Source organism: Phascolarctos cinereus, unplaced genomic scaffold (genome assembly GCF_003287225.1).
Source record: "Phascolarctos cinereus isolate Bilbo 61053 unplaced genomic scaffold, phaCin_HiC Scaffold_9;HRSCAF=440, whole genome shotgun sequence".
In the NCBI taxonomy this organism is placed as follows: Eukaryota; Metazoa; Chordata; class Mammalia; order Diprotodontia; family Phascolarctidae; genus Phascolarctos; species Phascolarctos cinereus.
Window position 1 is genome coordinate 137,391,107 of NW_027556402.1, and position 21,724 is coordinate 137,412,830.

Sequence of the window (21,724 nt, forward strand, 5' to 3'; positions counted from 1 at the left end):
ATAATATATAACAAACATCTCAAAATAATATGGTAACCCCAACACACTCCATTACACTATTCCTGTTAGCTGCAGAAAGTACAACAGTTACTAGATGAAAGACATATATATTTGAATAAATCAAAGGATCTGTCACTAATGACATATTCATGAATTTTTAAGTGACATAGATATACACTTGAGCTCTTGAACACTGAAGCCAGTGGAATGCCATCTCTGTCAAAAGACATCAATTTGAAAAGGCTTCAGGTAATATTATAATATTTCATAAATGGGGTGTGTGTGTGTGTATACATATATATATGTATATGTATATGTGTATATATATTTCCTCAAGCCTTTTAAATTTTATGCTATATATGTATAAAAATTATATATAACATACTAATATAACATAATACAATATAACACATATTTACACACATGTACATACTAATACACATATATGCATGCATATATGTATGTAATTGTGTATGTGCATGTGTAGATTCAATGATGGACCTTTTAATTATTGCCTGAGATCAAGACTAGGTAATTTCAGAAAATTTCACTATCAAAAGTCTGTTAACTTTCTTATGAGCATTTTTGTTTACAGCAACTAACAAAAGCTTTCTACTAAGGCATAAGTAATTATGATTAGATTATCTGAAGAAAAAAATTACACCCATAAAGTCATAGATCCTTTAGATATTTATGTTAATATCCCAGGAATCTATGTTTCTAGCTGGTAAAGCACAAAATAGAATGACTTTGGCTAATTAAATCCACAATATCTAAATAAAATATCTAGTACTCCTTTGCTTCATTGAAGACACACAGTAAGAAAGCCCTTCTCCCTAAGAATGAGAATTCTAGGGACATAAGACATATTTGTAATTTATTAGGAAGTATATATTTAGGGAAGAAATTATTCTAGTCTTTTTTCATATATATATATATGTGTGTGTGTGTGTGTGTGTGTATACACACACACGTACATATGTAATGCATATATATGCATATGTATGTATACATATAGGTCCATATAATACACATGTGTATCTGTGCATATGAGTATATATACATGAGATATATACATTTCACAAACATATATAGTTTACTTAAATTAAATGCTGATACTATTCCAATGCATCAAATATTGCATTGTTTCCACATGAAAATAGAATATTAGACCCATTTACTGTCTAGCCTGATGAAAAATTTGTAGCAGATTTTCTACTCCTGAAGTTTATAATGGATACTTAGACTGACAGGTAGTGAGAATGTGGTTGTTGAGCCTTGCTCAAATTTGTGATCATTTAGAACATAATATTGTATCTTGGATCATTGCATTATTTGCCATATGTTATATAATCACGTAAGTACCATTGTACACTATGAATATGCTACAAATTAACAACATTTCTTGTACTTGGAGAGAAAATGAGGAACTAATTTGGTAAATGTCAAGTTGAGTTCATGTCAAGATGCTCTTGGTGTCATTATCCATCATGAAGGATTAAACAGATATGTTCTAGTAAAGAGATTCAATTTTTAGGCAGCAGCTGTGGCCTGTATTCTTTCATTTGGCAAATTCATTCCACCTGACTTTAGAGTAATTACCAAGATCATGTTTTCATGATACGGGTATAGTTTTATTTTTTTCCACCCAATCTAGTTAGATTTGGGAGTAGTTGAAGAAAATTCTGAGCCATTTTGCTACGATGGTTCCGACAGGAATGTGTTGCAGACATCCTCAAATTGAAAAACAAAGAAAAAAAAATTACCCCAAATATCCCTTAAATGGAATTTTAGCATAAAATCACAAAATATAATTGTTAAAGCAGTGAGAGGTGTTATAAAATTTGAATAGTGTTATAAGAAGAAAAAAGTTAGTGACAGGATAGGTACCATACCACTATTTTTTCTCAGGGGCTGAAATAAACTTTTACATTATAGTGTATTGTAGAAAATATACAGTTTGACATCCTTGATACACCAGAAACAATCTAAATGGCTTGCCACAAACTCCTTACTGGGTGATATTGTTGTCTGAATTCTAGTCATTTTACACTTTTAGTCCATTGTTGTGTACTTGTTATAGCTCACTGCTATAAAAATCACTTCTAATGTGAAAGAACTGACACTTTTTAATATTACTTTGACCAAAAAAGAAAAAGAAAGGTCATAATACCAAATATAACTAGCATAATTTGAGGCATACATATACAGGTATGCTTAAATGTCACAAAAATTTCCACCCAAACACCACCTTTCTAGAGGTTCAGAATCATGCTTGAATCTTCACTCTCCCTCATCTCCATCATGCAATTAGTTGCTGATTCATGTCAGCTGTATCTTCATAATATTTCTGACATCCATGTCCATCACTCTACTTTCATTATAACTTGTCTAGTCATGATCCTTATTACCTCATTTCCATCATCATGTGGGTTACCTCCAGCCGGTATATGATACTAGCCTACTTATAGGTTTCCCTACTTCCATTCTCTTTACTCTTCAGTCCAGCCTCCATACAGCTGTCAAATTGAAAACTTTAAAACACAGGTCTGACCACAAAGCTCTCCTACTAACAAGATTCTAGCAAATTCCCAACCTTGCTTTTATGATAAAACACAGTATTGTCTGCTTGCCACTTAAAGTTTTTAGCAATTGCTCCAACCTATCTTTCTAGACAAATTACAAATTATTCCCCCTCATACATTTCTAATTAAATTCTAATTAAAGTTGTCTATTTGCTATTCCTCACATAAGACATTTCTCTTTGTTCTATTGTTTTGGTATAGGTGGCCCTTGTGCCTGGAAAGCATTCTTTTTTTCAGCTAGATGGCACAGTGGATAGAAGACTTGGACTCAGGAAGACCTGAATTCAAATCTGACCTCAGACACTTAAACTGTGTGACTTTGGGCAAGTCACCCAACATCTTTTTGCCTCAGTTTCCTCATATATAAAAAATGAATAATAATAGCACTTACTTCCTAGGATTCTTATGAGGACCAAATGAGATAATGATAATAAAATTTACCTTAGTATATTGCCTGACACCTAGTAATCTCTAATAAATGTTAGCTTTCATGATTATTATCTTTACCCCTCATAATCCTAGCATCCTTTAAATTTCAAGTCAAGTATTATCTTTTATATGAAGCACTTTCTGATCCTCCCCACCACAGCTTCTAGAACTCCACCCAAATTCCTTTGTATTTACTTTCCACACATTTTATATTTACTTGTATGTGTACACATTGTTTAACCTGAGATAATGTAAGTTCCTTGAGCATAGGGATGTTTATCTCTTGTCTTCATATTTCTAGGGTCTGTTAGCCTGAATTTAAATCTAGGCACAGACATTTACAAGCAGTATCTCTATATGTCTTTTAACCTCTCCCTAGCTGTTCACTTATTTGTAAAGTGAAGATAACAATAACATCTATCTCACAGGGTTGTTGTGAGGATAAATTGAAACAGTATTTGTAAAGTGCTTTGTAAACCTTAAAGCACTATAAAAATGTTATGATTATAACTGCACATTTAATATATTCTTGAAGGTTGGTTCATTCATCCATTAAGCTTTGCTCAAAAGACTTTGAGTGTACTAATGACACACATGTTTTTCAAAGACCAGCCTACTTAAGTACAAAGAGGCTCCTCATCAAAAGGCTGGAAATTTGATAATGAATTCTTGGATTTTTCAAGCTCTTGAATTTCTACAGAAACTCATGAAAGAAAGGAAAATACAAAATGAATTAGATTCCTATGTGTTTTGCTTCAACTTTTGCATCAGTTTTGGCTAAGTGGTGGAAAGCAAAATGAGTACTAAGAATCAGACAATGATTAACCATTTATAAATATTAACTTAGCTGCTGGTAGTTTAAATATATTTTTATCCCAGTAATCGAAGTGTGGTCACAATCCAGCATAAAATGAATTATACAAATTTGAGATTATAATTTTGACAAAAATCAGAAGAAATTAAATTATAGCTAACTAATAGGATTTGGATGTTCTCTTAGCAGAATTAAATATAAGGATTAGAGGTATTGTCCCCATTATTCATGTAAGGCCAATATGAAACAATAATTCCATGGGACATCTATTACCATACTCATGAAAAACATGTAGAAAATGATCATCATATTGCAGCCATTGTGCCACTGTCTATAGAAAGAATATAAATTACAGGAATTCTGTGAAGACCTTGATAAGATACTCCAAATTAAATCTATGTGTATTTAAAACTTCAGTGGTCTCCATGTAAAAGCTTTGAATATATAATAAGAATTATAAATATCATTGGGTAGAATAGAGAAATGTATGTTATAAAACATGGTCTGGGAATAAGAAATGAGATACACCAATAGCAAGGAAAACATATAGAAGCTTTACATCCATTTATCATGAAAAATCCCTTTTAATAAAAAAATTAAGAATCAGTGGACATGGAAAGCAAAAAACAATATCACACATATTGAAAGTGATTGTATTTTAATAGGTAGAACCACTACTCATCAATGCACATGTATTTCCATATTAACTGAGCCAGATCACTGACTTGTTAGAACAAAGATCAAAGCCAAATTAAAATAATAAAAAATGAGTAGGTCAGATGCATGTAACTGAGTTCCAACCTATGTAAATAAATTGTTAATCAAGAAAAGTAGGAAACAGATAAATGAACAGAAAGCAAAATAAACAATCATCATTCCTTAAGAAATTTTAACCAATGTAAATAAATATCCACAGTGAGGATAACAAAATGGTTTAGAAACCACTCAGCCATCAAACATGTAATGATCCTGCCATGAACAAAGAAATGGTAATAAAGGTCAATATTAGCTTAGAACATAGATAGATTCATTTGTAAAATCTTACAGAGGAAGATGGAAACTTATGAGCAGTATTTCCCCATAAACCAGTCGGAAGTAGTGAAGGGAAATAAGTTTACAGAACAACTGGTGAGACATCATTTAAACATGAAAGCAAAAGGAAAATAAACAAGTAATGAAACAAAGAGCTGTAAATATTTTAATAGCCAAATGTGTTGAAGCAGAATATTGTTCCAGAGATGACAATCAAATATTATATTTGGACTCTGACAATATAGTACCAAAAGTGCCATATGAGAATGCAGAAAAGGCACTAAATAAAACAAAAATGCTAAGAACAATTGAACTAGAAGACCAAGTATATACTAATGGTGACATAGTTGAGAATGTTGAATGACTAATTCTCCATATATTTAAAAGAGGGGAAATGATTAAACCCGCAGGGGAAAAAATCAGAAGTATTATTACTTAAAAAAAAATCAATTGAGAAAATATTAACAACAAATCTGCATGCTGATTTTTGCGTTCCTACAAAATATGTGGATCAATAATATGCTTAATGAACATATGAGAAAGGAAAATTTACTAGTTGGATTTTTAAAAATCCCTTGTATATTTTGGTAAATATGATCAAAAAATGACTGTTTTGATTTAGTAAGCAAACTTAATAATTCACATTTCCTATTGGATCTATGTATACTTCTGAGATGTCTTTTTTTTTTAATAGCAGTCTTTAAAACCAAGTATCAAAACAAACTGACCTTGGAACAACACCTTCAAATCACTGTCACAGGAAGTTAAACCAAGACCTTCAAAAATAATGAAGTATACTCAGTAACCATGATTTCATGAAAAATATATTTAATTGCAATTTTAGTGAGCAAAAAAGTCATGTTGTTACTAAAATAGATGATATTTATCATATAATTTTAAATTTCTATAAATAATGTGTTTGAAAATTTTTCTTTACTGAATTTCAAGGGGGAAAACGTCACTGGCTGAGCATGACTGGCTATGTCTCTAGGTGGCCCTTAAGAGACAGCCAAAGAGATTAAAAGTCAGTTACTTCAGGTAAGTCCAGAAGCAGTTGCATAGAAGAAGACTTCTGTGCTCATTTAATCTTCAGCCATTGGTACTGGGGGAAATGAAAAGATTTTTCTCCCCCTTTAAATCAGCCATAGCATTATGTAGTAGAATTGCATACTCATAAGAGACAGTCATCCAGAGTTATTCAGTTCAAGGCAGAGTTGAGAATACAGATACACACTCTTAAGGAAGTTACAGGGGGACATCAACGGAGATTGGTGGTAACTTCAAAGAGTGTGACACATGGCAATAGAAAAGTGAAAATGAACTCCATGAAGTACTGGTCTTGACAGTGTTAGGGACCCAACTCAAAAATACAACAGCAAGTTGGCAAACTAATCCAGAGTGGGTTACACACATATTGAGAATGTGTACTTTGAAAAATGTGCTGAAAGAGGTATATAATTAAAAGCTTGCACACTATTTAATCTATGTATTTGAGTCAATGATGTGATGGTATAGGTGTGACCTGCTGCGAAATTTTGTTTTGAAAAAGGAATTGACTATTCCCTTATAATACACATATCAAAGATGTATTTCATGACTATGTAAATTATTTTAATTTTTAAAAAGAAAGTCGCCATGTCGGTTAGTAATTATTGGTGTTTTCTCAATTCTCTTTTTTTAGGGGAAGGGGTTAACACCATCCAAGATTTGCTCTTTGCATTGGTCACTTTCTGGCAGATACCACAGGGATTGGACCCTGAATTACTTCCAAACTATGCTGACATCAAGGTAGATCTCCTCTAGTGCACTTGAGCTAGTCCAGATGTTTTTCGATCTTTATTTTATATTTAAGTGGTAGTTTTACTTTTTCACAGGCACTTTCATGACTTTCATAGTCAAGTCCAGATGTGGTAGCTCCTCAGTGTTTGATGATTAATGGGATTTATTACAAAATATTTTCAAATTAATCCTCTTGCATCTGTTCTTTCTTAAGCTTCATTTTAAAATGTTATTGTACACTAAACAAATGAATTGAATTAACATTAATGTTTGCTAAACATTTATTTCCCAGGGGTAGTTCAAGCCAATAAATAGAATAAAAATGACAATATTACATAAATTAATTTAGCTATTTGGCACAGTGCCAAAATATTTTGTAGAACTATAAGAACAATTTTTAAAAGGTGAATGGTCTAAAAAATTATAACAAAAATAGTGAGAAAGGGGGAGGAATCTTTTAACATTATATCTCAAACTATACTACAAAGCAATAATCAAAATAATTTGGTACTTTTAATGTCAATAATTAGGACAGATTAGGTAAATAATACACAGAATCAAACAAACACAATAGCTTAGTATATTATTTAATCCAAAAACTAAAATTCCTTGTCAAGGCACTCACTATTTCAGGGGAAAGTTAGATAGAGGTATGGAGGAAAAATAGGTTTTGACCAGTGCTTCACAACCTATAACAAGATAAGCTCCAAACAGATATGTGACCTAGACCTAAAAAGTCATATCATAATCAAATTAGAGGGGCTAGGAAGAAACTACATTTTAGATCTATGGATCTTAAAGAGTTATTTACTAAACAAGTGACAGAGATTCACACTAAATAAGATGGATAATTTTGATAACCTACTTTGAAAAAAGATTTCTCTGAAACAGATCAAATATGGTAAAGATTATGAAGTAATGGCCTACCCAAAGGAAAAAAAAATTGCAGCAAATGTCTCATTCAAAGTAACAGCAATATTATAAGATGCTCAGCTGTGAATGACAGCTATTCTCAACAATACAATAATTCAAGACAACTCAGAAGTACTTATGGTGAAAAATGCAATCCATTCCCAGACAAAGTACTGATAGTGTTTGAATAAAGATTAACATTCTTTTTTTAACTTTTCTTGAGGGATTTTTTTGTTTATGTTAATGTTAAAATTTGTTTTTTCATGCAATTGGTGAAAAATAAAATACTTAATATTTTTTTTAAAATAAAAAATAAAATGTCCAAAAAAGGATCTCATAAAGTCTGAAAAAGGTCTCATTTCTAAGATATATAAGGAACTGATTCAAATTATGAGAATAAACAACATTGTCCAACAAATACATGGTCAAAGGATACGAACAGACAACTTTAAAGGGAAAAAATACAACCTATCAGTAATCATATGAAAAATTGTTCAAATCACTAATAATTAGAGAAATGTAATTAAAGAAATTTGAGGCTTTACTTCAAAACAGTCAGACTGGCAAAAATGACAAAAGAGGAAAGTGACAAATGCTAAAGGAGCTATGGTAATATTGATACACTACAGCAGTGGTGTAAAGCTCAGAGGAAAAACAGGTGCCACTAAACTCTACACAAAGATTCCTACAGTTTACATATTGACTTAGAAAACTACATATTAATATTACCTATGTTCTAATTTATTTGTACTTATTACATTAAAAATATCACAATTCCTTTTTAATCTGATTCTTGCTATACTTGTGTGTAGTTGTGGGCAGCATGTTGGACACCTCTGCATTAGAGTATTATTGATGGAGATATGCATTATTCCAGTCATTCCCGAAAGCAATTTGAACTATGTCCAGAAATTTATGAAACTGTGCATAGCTTTAGATGCAGATATAGCATTAGTAAGCCTATCCCCCAAAAATTAATTAAAGAAGAAAAGTTATGTGCATATATTCAAAGATATGTACATTAGCTCTTGTCATTGGAAACAAAACAGAAAACTAAGAGGATATCCTCTTATTGGGAAGTGGCTAAACAAATTGTGGTAATACGAATGTAATAGATTATTTTCTAGAAGAAGTGATGAAATGGACAAGTTCAGAGCAGAGTGGGAAGACTTTTATGAACTGATGCAAAGTGAAGTGAGAAGAATTAGGGAAGAATTTGTTGTCATTTCATGGTGTGTTGTGGTGGGCTACCTCTAATCTATGTACAGGCATTTACTGAGGATTGACACACCTTAGAAGCAAGCTAGGTTCCAAGAGGAACCAGCAACTTAGTAAGACAACACAGGCAAATTTATTGTGTAATGATGCTGATCACACAACAGATATTATGAATATTAAAAAAGCAGAAGGGATTTATTAAGAGATTAAGTAATGGGGAGGTCCCTTTTATGGTTCAGAGGTTAAACATTCTGGTTGTGGCTGCTTTCTGATTGGCTAGATATTATGGTTCTGTCTGGTCAAGATGGATATTTAGGTATTATGGTCCTGTCTTGGGCTAAATGGATGATGAGATTGTGGATGAGTATAAGAACACATCTATTTAAATATGCTATATTGAGTCTGGGAGGCTGAGGTGTGGTTAAAGCCAGATTGTGTGGTTAAATCAGGACATGACTGCTATTCAGTGTGGTCCATAAGGAAGTTAGAATGTTGGGACTGGAGTTAGCTTTATTAGAATTCCATCAAATTTATTCACAATTAAACAATGTTGTAGTGAAAAACAACTTTGAAAAACTTTAAAAGTCTAATCAACAGAATGATGAACTCTCAGTTCCCCCAAATCAGGATGAAGCATTATACTCATCTCCTCATGAAGAAATGATAACATAGAAATGTAGATGAGTCTGTCTATCTGTCTATCTACTTGGTATAAAAATTTGTTTCACTAACCTATTCAAATATATATTAAGGGTTGTGTTTTTTATTTTAATTTTAATATGGCATTTTATTTTTCTCCACTTACACGTAAAAATAATTTTAATATTAGTCTTTAAAACTTTGAGTTCCAAATTCCCTTTCTTCTTCCCCAATTCCCCAATACCCCCTTCACAGAGAAGATAAGCAATTTCATATAGGTAATACATGTGTAGTCATGCAAAACATTCCCATAATAGTCATGTTATGAAAGAAAACATAGAAGAAAACCCAAAGAAACAAACAAAAACCTCAAGTAAAATAAGGAAAGTTTTAAAAAATGCCTCAATCCTTACTCAGACACCATCAGTTCTTTCTTTGGGGATAGATATAGAATTTTTCATCATAAGTACTTCAGAGTTACCTTGGATCATTGTATTGCTGAGAATACCTAAGTAATTCACAATTGATCATTTTAGAATATTGCTGTTACTTTGTACACAGCACATTTCTATTTGCATCAGCTGATGCAAATTTCTTGAGGCTTTTCTGAGAGCATCTCACTCATCATTTCCCATAGCACAATAATATTCCACCACAATCACATACCAGAACTTATTCAGCCATTCCCCAAGTGATGCGCATAGCCTCAATTTCTATTTCTTTGCAAGCAGAAAAGAGCTGCTACAAATATTTTTGTACATATAAGTCCTTTTCTTTTTTAATTTTTTTTACCTCTTTTGGGATACAGACCTAGTAGTGATTTTGCTGGCTCAAGGGATATATGTGGTTTAAAGCCTTTTGGGCATAGCTCTGAATTGCTCTACAGAATGGTTGAATCAGTTCACAACTCCAAGAGTACATAAATACCCCATTATTCCCACATCCCTCCACCATTTGTCATTTACCTACTCTATCCTATTAGTCAATCTAATAGGAATGAGGCAGTATCTCAGAATTGTTTTAATTTGCATTTCTCCAATCAAGAGTGAGTTGTAGCATGTTTTTCCATATGGCCATAAATAGCTTTGATTACTTCATCTGAAAACTGTTCATATCTTTGATCATTTATCAGTTGGGTAATGGCTCTTGTTTTTATAAATTTGACTCATTTCTCTACATGTTTGATAAATGAAGTTTTACCAGAGAAATGTACTTCAATTTTTTTCCACAGTTATTATTGCTAACGATATTTCCCTCTATATTATCATCCCCATTTAATCTATTCTCTTTCTCCTTTCACACTGTCCCTCCTCAAAAAGTGTTTTGCTTCTGACTACCTCTTCCCCAAATCTGCCCTCCTTTCTATCACCTCCCCCCATTCTCTTATCCCCTTCTCCTCTCACTTTTCTGTAGGATAAGATAGATTTCTATACTCGCCTGAGTGTGGATATTAATCCCTCTGTGAGGCAATTCTGATGAGTAAGGTTTACTCACTTTCCCCTACATTCCCCATCTTCCCCTGTGCTGTAAAAGCTTTTTCTTGCCTCTTTTATGTGAGATAATGTATTCCATTCTACCTCTCCCTATTTTTTTCTTTCAGTGTATTCCTTTTTCACCCTCTAATTTTATTTTTTACATATCATCTCTTCATATTCGACAAACACATGTTCCCTCTGCTATATATAATTCCTTCTAACTGTCCTAATAATGAGAAAGGTCTTATGAGTTCCCATGTAGGAATGTAAACACTTTGACCTTATTTAGTCCCTTCTGATTTCTCTTTGCTATTTCCCTTTTTATGATTCTCTCGAGTCTTATATTTGAAAGTCAAATTTTCTCCTTAGCTCTGGTCTTTTCATTAAGAATTCTTGAAAGTAATCTATTTCACTGAATATCCATTTTTTCCCTTCAAGGATTATACTGAGTTTTCTGGGTAGGTGATTCCTGGTTGTAATCCTAACTCCTTTTCGCTTTGGAGTATCATATTCCACACCTTCTTATATTTTAACATAGAAGCTGTTTAGTCTTGGGTCATCCTGACTGTGGCTCCACAATATTTGAATTGTTTCCTTCTGGCTGCTTGCAATATTTTCTCCTTGACCTGGGAACTCTGGAATTTGGTTATACCATTCCTAAGAATTTTCCTTTGAGGATTTCTTTCAGGAGGGGGTTGGTGGATTCTTTCAATTTCTATTTTTACCCTCTGGTTCTAGAATGTCAGGACAGCTTTCCTTTATAATTTCTTGAAAGATGATGTCTAGGCTCTTTTTTTGATCATGGCTTTCACATAGTCCAATAATTTTTAAGTTACCTCTCCCAGATCTATATTTCCAATGAGATATTTCTCATTGTTTTTTTTTTCATTTGTTTGGTTTTGTATTATTGTTCTTGGATTTCTTACAAAGTCATTAACTTCCATTTGTTCCATTCTAATTTTTAAGGAATTATTTTCTTCAGTGAACTTTTGTAACTCAATTTGGCCAATTTTACTTTTTGAGGAGTTCTTTTCTTCAGTGAATTTTGTGCCTCTTTTTTCATTTGTCCAATTCTATTTTTTAATCTCCTCATTTGCTCTTTGTACTTCTTTTACCATTTGGCCTAGTCTGTTTTTAAGATTTTATTTTCTTCAATATTTTTTGTTTCCTTTACTAACCTGTTGACTTGTTTTTCATGATTTTCTTGTATCACTCTCATTTCTCCTCCCAATTTTTCTTCTGCCTCTCTTATTTGATTTTCAAAAATCCTTTTTGAACTCTTCCATGGACTGAGACCAATTCATAATTTTCTTGTAGGCTTTTGATGTAGGAGCTTTGACTTCATTTTCTTCTTCTGAGTGTGTGGTTTGATCTTTCTTGTCACCATAGTAACTTTCCCTGGTCAGAATTTTTTCCATTGTTTGCTCATATTCTTAACCTATTACTTGACTTTTAACTCTTTGTTAAAGTAGGGCTCTGCTTCCAGGGAAGAGGGAGCACTGTCCCAAGCTTTAGGGGTTTTATGAAACTGTTTTTAGAGATACTTCTAGGGCCCAGAGGTTTTCAGTCCTTTCAAGGTGTTATGATCTAAAGAGAGCAGTTTACTGCTCTACTGAGCTGTGCTCTGGTCTGTGAGTGACTATAAGCATTCTTTCCTGGCCTGCAACTGTGAAAAAGGTCCCTGCCCCACTGTGGCCACAAGTTTTATATTGCTTGTGCTCCTCCTCACCCTGGGACCGCCATCCAGGACTCAGACCAGAATCTAAGTATGTGCAAAGTAACAGAGTCCTGCATCAATGCTAGCAAAGAGATCCCTGTAATCTTCTGACCAATTATTTGACTCCCTTTCTGCCTGTGGGCTGAGAGTTCTCGAAGCAGCTACTGCTTCCACTGCTGATTCAGCAGCTCCCAAAGCCTGTTCTTGATTTGCTGTAGCCAAAGTTTTGTTGGCAAGATCTGCACTGCACTGAGCCCTTCTCTTATGCTGATACAGCAGACCTTTACTGCCAACATTTTAAGTTGTCTTGGGCTGGAAAATTCTTTCACTCCATCTTTTTGTAGGTTCTGTTGCTCTAGAATTTGTTTCCTATCATTATTTAAAGGTATTTTGAGGGATTTGTGGGAGACCTCAGGTAAGTTCCTGCCTTTACTTCTCTGTCCTGGTTCTACCTCATGTTGTTGTTTTTAATTTGTTCAGTGGTGATGGAATTAGTGTAAGGAAGAGATTAATTTTGTAAATGCTTTTTACTTGAAAAATAAACATAATTTTCATATTTAAAAATATTTTTGTTTAGTTAAGGTCTCTTGCCAAGCGTTCTTTAGCTGTTTTGGTTTTGTTTTGTTTTTTCCCACCTACTGCTTCAGGAGGTCACATTTCTCATAAACTTTTACCACCCTTCTCTGTAAGATTTACCTCAAACTTTTACTGAAAATGAATGTTTTCCTTGGTTGCCAAATCTGTTTGAGTAGTAAATCAAGTGTTTCTTGGCTAAGAAAATTTAGCCATTTGTTTGATTATGGCAATCACCTACCCAGCAAAAGTGAGCATAATCCTTCAGGGGAAGAAATGGACATTCAGTGAAATACAGGACTTTCAAGCATTCTTGATGAAAAGACCAGAGCTGAACAGAAAATTTGACTGTCAGATACAACACCCAAAAGAAATATAAAGAGGTAAATAGGGGCAGCTAGGTGGCACAGTGGATAGAGCTCCAGCCTTGGAGTCAGGAAGATCTGAGTTCAAATCTGGCCTCAGACGCATAACACTTACTAGCTGTGTAACTCTGGGCAAGTCATTTAACCCCATTGCCTAGCCAAAAAGCAAAAAACTAAAACTATTTTTTTTTTAAATTGAGGTAAATAGGAAAGAAAAATCATGAGACTTATTAAGGTTGAATTGTTTACATTCTGCATAGAAAGATAATATTAGTAACTCATGAGTCCTTTGTCAGTGTTAGATCAGTTGGAGGAAAAAAAATATATGCACATAGATAGATAGATAGATAGATAGATAGATAGACAGACAGACAGACAGATAGATGGATAGACAGATGCATAGAGGGCACAGGGTGAGTTGAAGATGAAGGGAAGATATCTGGTGAATAAAATTAAGAGATGAGAGAGAGTTATATGGGGAGAAGGAGAAAGGGAGAGGTAGAATGGGATAAATTATCTCACATAAAACAGACAAGAAAAGGCTTTTACAGTGGAGAGGAAATGGGGGGAAGGTGAGAGGGAATGAGTGATCTTATTCTCATCAGTTTTGGCTTAAGGAAAGAATAACACACACACACTCAATTGGGTATGAAAATCTATCTTACCCTACAGAAAATGCAGGGGGGAAGGGACAAGAGAGCAGGAGGATGATAGAGGGGATGGTAGATTGGGGGAGGGGGAAATCAGAAGGAAACACCTCTAAAGAGGAACAGGGTCAAAAGAGAGAATAGAATAAATGAGGGGCAGGATAGGATGAAGTGAAATATACTTAGTTTTTCACAACTACTATGGAAGTGTTTTGCATGAGTATACATCTATAACCTGTATTGAGTTGCTTGCCTTCTCAATTAGGGTGGGTGGGGAGGGAGAGAGGGAGAAAATTTGGAACCCAAAATTTTAAAACCAAAGTTAAAAAAAAATTTGTTTTCACATGCAACTGGAATATAAGTTATACGGGAAATGGGAAATAGAAATCAATCCTGCCCTATAAGAAAATTGAAGGAGAAGGGGTGGGGGGGAAGATAGAAGGGAGGGCAGAGTAGGGATATTCAGAATGCATGCCATTTTGGGGGAGGGAGGGACAAGATGGGTAGAAAATTTGTTACTCAAAATCTTGTAGAATAGAATGTTGAGAACTAAAATAAATAAATTAATTTTTTAAAAAAATTTAAAAACAGCCAAAATAAAGATAAGAAAAAGCTGCTGCAATTGCAAATTCTTTAGCCTTTCCATTGACACCTACTGTGACAGGATAACAGATGTTAAATAATACACAGTTACACTTGAAATTTCAGAATTCAAATATTCTCTTTAATCTTTTTTTTTTTGCAAGATTGTGTTAGTGTCTGATAGCACACTCCAGAGAGGTAAATTGTTATAGCTTGTTGATATTCATCTTTCTCCTTTTTTTCAAAATGATATTCATTGAGGAATTAAGAACAGAGAAGGGAATGACTTTCTAACTTGTTTTAAAAAGTAAAAATGTTGAAGAATTTAAGTTTGTTTTAATCATAGGCATTGGGATGGTCATTTTCCTATTGTTTTTCTTTGAAAACAGTAGTTTTTTTGGTAGTCAATTTAAACTTAACTTAAAAAATTACAATTAACTTCACAGAAGAATCTTAACTCCCAAGCAAGCATTTTTACAAGCAATAATCTATAGGTGAATTTGATTCAGAAACAAAGAAAACAATCTGTTAGTGAAACACAATCCATTTCAACAAGGGCAAATGAATATGACAAAGAAAACAATCTGTTAGTGAAACACAATCCATTTCAACAAGGGCAAATGAATATGTGTCTGGAAAGGGCAGGTGATGGTTTTGGTTTATTTTTATTTGGAGTTTTGTTGGTGTTGTTATTGTTGTTGATGATATGCTGATGATATTAATGTTGCTATTGATGATTTCAATGTTAATGGCTTTAGTTGGTTGGTTTCACTTACTGTACCTGTCTCAATTTTTACCTATTGCCTCTAAATTGGACCCTTTTTTTGCCCCAACCTTTTCTTTCATCCACAGCAAACGCTATATTGAACAGAGCAGGTACTTTTTAAAAAGGAAAGAAACACAAAAAGAGAACTTGGCTGACCAGGAATCAAAAATGAAACAGACTAGGAAAGAATTCCTTTTTCCTTTCATTCCCATATATTTATTTTGTCTTCAGTTTAACATTCATTTCAAGATCAACAGGAAGACAGATCCTATAGACTCTGAGTTGAACATGTTGCTTCAGAAGCTGTCACAAAAGTCCTTCCAGTATCTGAGAAGAGGTACCTCTCAGCATTCTAATGCAAGTATCACTGGACTTCTCCTTTTGAATAGTTATATGTAATTTCCTCCAAAGTATCATATTTGCTGATGAAACTACCAGAAAGTTAGGAAAATAAGTGGAACAGAAAAGGTTACAAAGTAAACCAGTAACATAGCCCAAAAGGAAGGAAAATTATGTCTCTTTGCAGTTAATATCATACTTTACAAAGAGGACCCTAGAGTAACAATAAAAATATTTGAGATCATTTATACTGTCAGTAAAGAAAGAAGATACAAGTGAAGTTCATAAAAATTATATATATGTATATATGTATATATATTTGTGTATATCTGTATATATCTGTATATATATATGATATATATGTGTACATATGTATATATGTGTGTGTGTGTGTGTGTATATATATATATATATATATATATATATATATATATATATATATATATATATATATATACACACACAGATGTGTGTGTATGTTTGTGTGTGTGTGTGATCAAAAGCCAGGATGGAGACATACGAAAAGAATTCAATTTTAAATAACACAATGTTAAAAATTTGGGAATTAGCCTACCAATACACATGAAGTCCTTATGCAATTTTAACTACAAAATAATTATTTGCAAAAATGAAGAATATTCATGCAAACACAGAAGTAGTCAATGTTTATAACTGCTATGTGCCTGTATGCAAAATGAGGCTTTTCCTCCAAATATATATATTTTTAATTTACAGATTTAGTCTTATGCCAATCATATTTCCCCCCCCCCGAATTAGAAAATAACAAAATTCATTTAGAGAAATAAAAGGTCAAGAATATAAAGAGATATAATGGGAAGAAAAAGTAGGAAGAAGTGGGCCTTGGGACTACCAGACAAAAAATAAAATAGTTATTGTATCCTTTTGAAGCAATACTCTTTCAGTAACAATTAGTGAGGACTTTAGTAGGTAGTTCTTGTCAATGACTATCTTGATTTCCTTGGACACTCCAAAAAAAAAAATATTTTGTCTTTCCTTAAAATGGTAAAAAATGATAAAAGTGAAGAGCAATTTTGTTAGATATAGATATAGGTAGATAGATAGATAGATAGATAGATAGATAGATAGATAGAAGGATTGATAGAAAAATAAAATGTGGAAAGGGATGAAATATAGAATTTCTGAGTGGCTGAATAAATGATTATTAAAGTTTTGGTAGTTTAATTATTATGCTTTTTATTTGAGTAAGATAAGTAAAGACAATAATGTAGAGGACAGGAACTTAATGGAAAAAATAATATTGAAAAATTGGTAATAAATGAGATGATGCTGGAAGAATATAAATGTTTAACTTTCATGGTATAATCTCTATGTTTTTAAAAATAATTTATTGGCAATTATATTGGCAATTATATTTTGCATAAATATTTGTGTTGATATCTACATATACACAGAGACATATATATTTACATATATATGTAGATAGATAAATAGATATTGTTGTTCATCTGTTTCGAAAAAAAATGATGACATCACAAAGTTGGATTCGAAACTACCTATAGAAGTACAGGGTACAGTGTGCAGCTGTAGCTGTTCAGTACTATATGAGTTCGAAAGGCACTGCCACAAATCAGGCACAAGTCATCCACTAGAACATTTAGAGTGTTAGTGGCTCTGGATTTGTACAGCAAATGTTTCCTTTATGTTTCTATTATTCTGCTTTGTTCATGGCATGTAGTGCCTTCTTTGATATGGGCATGCCATATTGGACAGTCTTGTGTCAGCATTTCCCATGTATCACATAATATTAAAGTTCTTCATAGATAACTCGAGAGTGTCCTCGTACCACTCCTGACAATCATATGAGAGATTGCACTGTGTGTGTTCTCTATAAGATAGTCTTTTGTGTAAGTGTATATTTGGCATTTGAACTCTATGACCAACCCATGGCAGTTATGATCTCTGCAGCACAGTTTGAAAGGTTGGCAATTCATCTCTAGAGAGGAAGTCAGTGTCCAGTACCTTATTTTGCCAGATAATCTACACAATCTTCCTGAGACAATGCAAGTGGAAGTGGTTCAGTTTTCTGGTATGGTGTTAATAGACTCTCCAGATTTCACAGGCATACAACAGTTTTTTTGTTCCTTCATTTTTGAAGTGGACCAATGACATCATGGGGTGATGTCTTGACTTGTATGTAAATTGGATTTAAGTGAAGCAGAGACACCCAAAGTTGTCAGCCTTACAGAGTCATAGAAGTCCATTGGCAAGACAAAAGTCAAAACAACTGGCAATCACCAGGGATGTATTGAATGACCTTGGTGTCTTGAATGTCTTTGGATGTCTGTCCAAGCTCTAGGGTGCTCCATACTGCTTACTTCATCTGTCTTCATGGGTTTTGGAAGAAATTGCTCTCATACACCCATTCCAACATAAGTTTTTACACATCTGAGGTAGACCTCCCCCTAATTCAACAACAAGTTTGAGGCCTGTTGGTTACCTTCAACCTGGATTTATCCATATGCAGAAATGGTTGCTTCTCATGTTACAGCTTCTTGAAGCCACATGTGAGAGTTGTGTGAAAGTTGGACACCAAATGTGGAGGAGCAGCCCTGCAAGGGTTCGGCAAGGTCTCATATCAGAGATACTAGTCCATACCCCATTTACCCCAGTATGGCTGGTGGAGATCTCTTGTTCTCCTTTATTCTCAAAGAGGACCAACATGACACCACCATGTTAGAATCAAATTACAGTGTATCTGACTGGCTGATCAGACCAACATGAGCTCAGAATGCTCCACCCACAGGTTGGGCAAAAATAGTTCAAGTGGAATTTTGGGGTGGATTCTCTTTGCACATCTTATGTTTCTTTTGAGCTACTTTAGTTCTGCTTTGCTCATAGAGCGCAGCACCTTCTGTGATGAGGGCATATCATGCTAAACGGTCATGTGCCAGTGTTTCCCATGTCACACAATCAATTCCAAAGCTCCTAAGAAAGACTTTGAGAGTGTCCTTGTATCACTTCTTCTGACCATCATGTGAGTGCTTGCCCTGTCTGAGTTCTTTATAAAATAAACTTTTTGGTAAATGCATGTTTGGCATTTGACGTTATTTAGATTCACCCAATATAGATATATCAAGAACAGATAGAATGAAAAAAAAGTAGGAAAGAGTAGGGTTTGGAACTACCAGACCTCAAATTATGTCAATATTCAATCCTATTGAAGGAATATTATCTCAAGATGATGCATAAATATGCAAAACTTAGCCCATAATTCTCTCAGATTTTGGTCATTAAAAGCTCTGAAGCCAGGACTTTCTTAGCATCTTCTTTCTCCAGTGAAAGTATAATTCTTGCTTCTATAATATTTTGTGTATATATTAAGAAGATTGAATTTCTTTTTTCAAAAATGTCATTATTGTCCATTGCACAAGTTATAGGCAAATAGACATGCAGATACAAATAAAAGCAGCGGAATTTAAATATCTATAGCCTATACATTTTCCTCAGATTGGTTTTATGGCTTCAACATTTCCTTTTTTTTTTTTTTCTTGCAAGGCATCTGGTGTTAAGTGGTTTGCTTAGGATCACATAGCTAGTGAGTATTGTGTCGGAGGCCAAATTTGAACTCAGGTCATTCTGACTCTAAGGCCAGCGCTGTATTCACTGCGCCACCTAGCTACCACCTAGCTGCCCCTTAACTTTTCCTTTCTATCTAACTTTTAAATGAACCAGGTAGCTTGTCCACAATCCTCATTTATTTATTTATTTATTTATTTAGAAAAAGCAGTCACTGTCCTAAGGAACTTGCCTTCTATTGAGGTTATAGAGCATATGTACAATATGTACAGAGAGGTATATGCATGATGATTTAGGAGGGCAGAGTTATAGCTAAGGCGCTCTGAAAAGGCTTCTTATAGGAGATAACATCTACTCAGAATTTTGATTGAATTTAAAGGGTTTTATGGGAAGAAGAAATTAGGGAGTGCATTCCACCTACCCCTATGCAAAAGTCATGGTGTCAAGATATGATTTGAAGTATTCTAGTACATTAATGAGCTAGTCTAATTAATAGCACTGTTCAGCAATGTTGTAATGATGATAAATTATGAAGGACTTGGTTAGTCTGATCAAAGACAATGACTCAAGTCAATTCCAAAGGCCCCTTGATGAAAAATGCTATTCACCTCCAGAGCAAGAACTGAACTCCGAGTGCAGCTTGAAGCACACTTTTCCATTTTCTCTATTTCTCTTTTTTGTTCATATTTTCTTTGGCAACAAGGCTAATATGGAAATATTTTTGCATGACTTCACATGTATAATTAATATCAGATTGCTTGCCTTCTCAAGAGTTAAAGGAGGTTTGGGAAGGAGGGAGATAATTTGGACTCAAATCTTTAAAAATGAATGTTAAAATTTTTAAAAATATATAATTGGGAAATATATTTAAAAAAACATTTTTGTTATCCTAGTACAGTAACAGCCTTTTCTGCCTAACAAAGGTCTATAAAGTACCTGGGGATCTTGCTAAGGCCATAAACAAGGACTTTTGTGCAATAATAGTGATAGTCAGCTTTCTAAAATAATAGAGATGATGGGTGTAAGGTACATATGTACATGTTTATTTTATAAAATTGGAAAAATGTTCCATTTTTATGAACTAGCTGTATAATTTCTAATGCATAAAGTTCCATACCTGATTTGTAATCAATAATACTTTAGAACTACATACCTTTAAGCTATCTTTGTAAATAAAAACAGTTTTCTCTCACTGACTTCAGTGAGCTTTCTGATGCCTATCAGTCTCCCTGTCCTGTTCTTTTCACAGACTATTACTCCTTGCTGAGACATGTTTTCTCATGAGAACTATCAGGCAGGGCAATCCTGGTGTCACCAATTCCTCTAGGAGGAAACTGTGTAGCTGAGCATCAGAAGTGGAAGACAGTATAGAAAGAGCAGAGCAGGTGTAATTGAAAAAAGATCAGCCAGGAATAGTGATAAGGTTGTTCTGAAAACACTGTACATTTGTATCCCTCAGCTATTCCATGTCTCACCCATGTGGCAGCTAGGAAACAGATTAGAAACAAACCAAATGGTTTTGCGGGACCCAGTTTTCAAATAATCAGGGAAGCAAACAAAATGTCATGTAAAGAAACTGGTTTGTTTGTTTTGTTTTGGTTTGGTTTTTCTTCCCACTGAATGAGAAGGTAGTTTGTTTTGGTTGAGAATTCAGCACTTAGGAAGTGGCATTTTACAGGAAAATCACAGTGGCATAAAAACATGTCTTATATGTACTAAAATAAAGTCCACAAGCACTTATCAAGCACCTCTTATAATCCAGAGAGGATGTTAATCACCGAGGATACAAAAAAAAAAAAAGGCTTAAATAGTCTCTGTCCTCAAGAAGAGCACATGATAAACACCATTCAACTTTTCCTTCATGGCTAAGCTTTCCATTTATGGTCATCTTTCACTGTGTGTTTCATCAGGTATCATTTGTATTACACATACACATTCTAGGACATTTAATTTTTCCCCTGCAATACTACTCCTCAAGCTACTTCTAGAATGGAGGCTTCTTGAGAGCAGTGACTATGTTTTTGTTATCCTCTCTCCCAGCCTAGCAAGTGGCAGGTGAGTACTTAATTTATCTTTGTTAAAATGAATGGGTTTGGTGAATTTCATAGGGAAATTCCCTGTAAAAATGCAGATCAGCAACTTGGAAACATATTGTTTTAAAATCAGAGTTGCCTGGGAACAGTGAGAGGTTGTGACTCTTCCAGGGTCACACAGGTAGTATAAATGAGAGGCTGGTATTCCTGCAAAACAAATTCTGGGCCTCTGTCCACGAGTCCAAGGTGTCGATCAAGTGT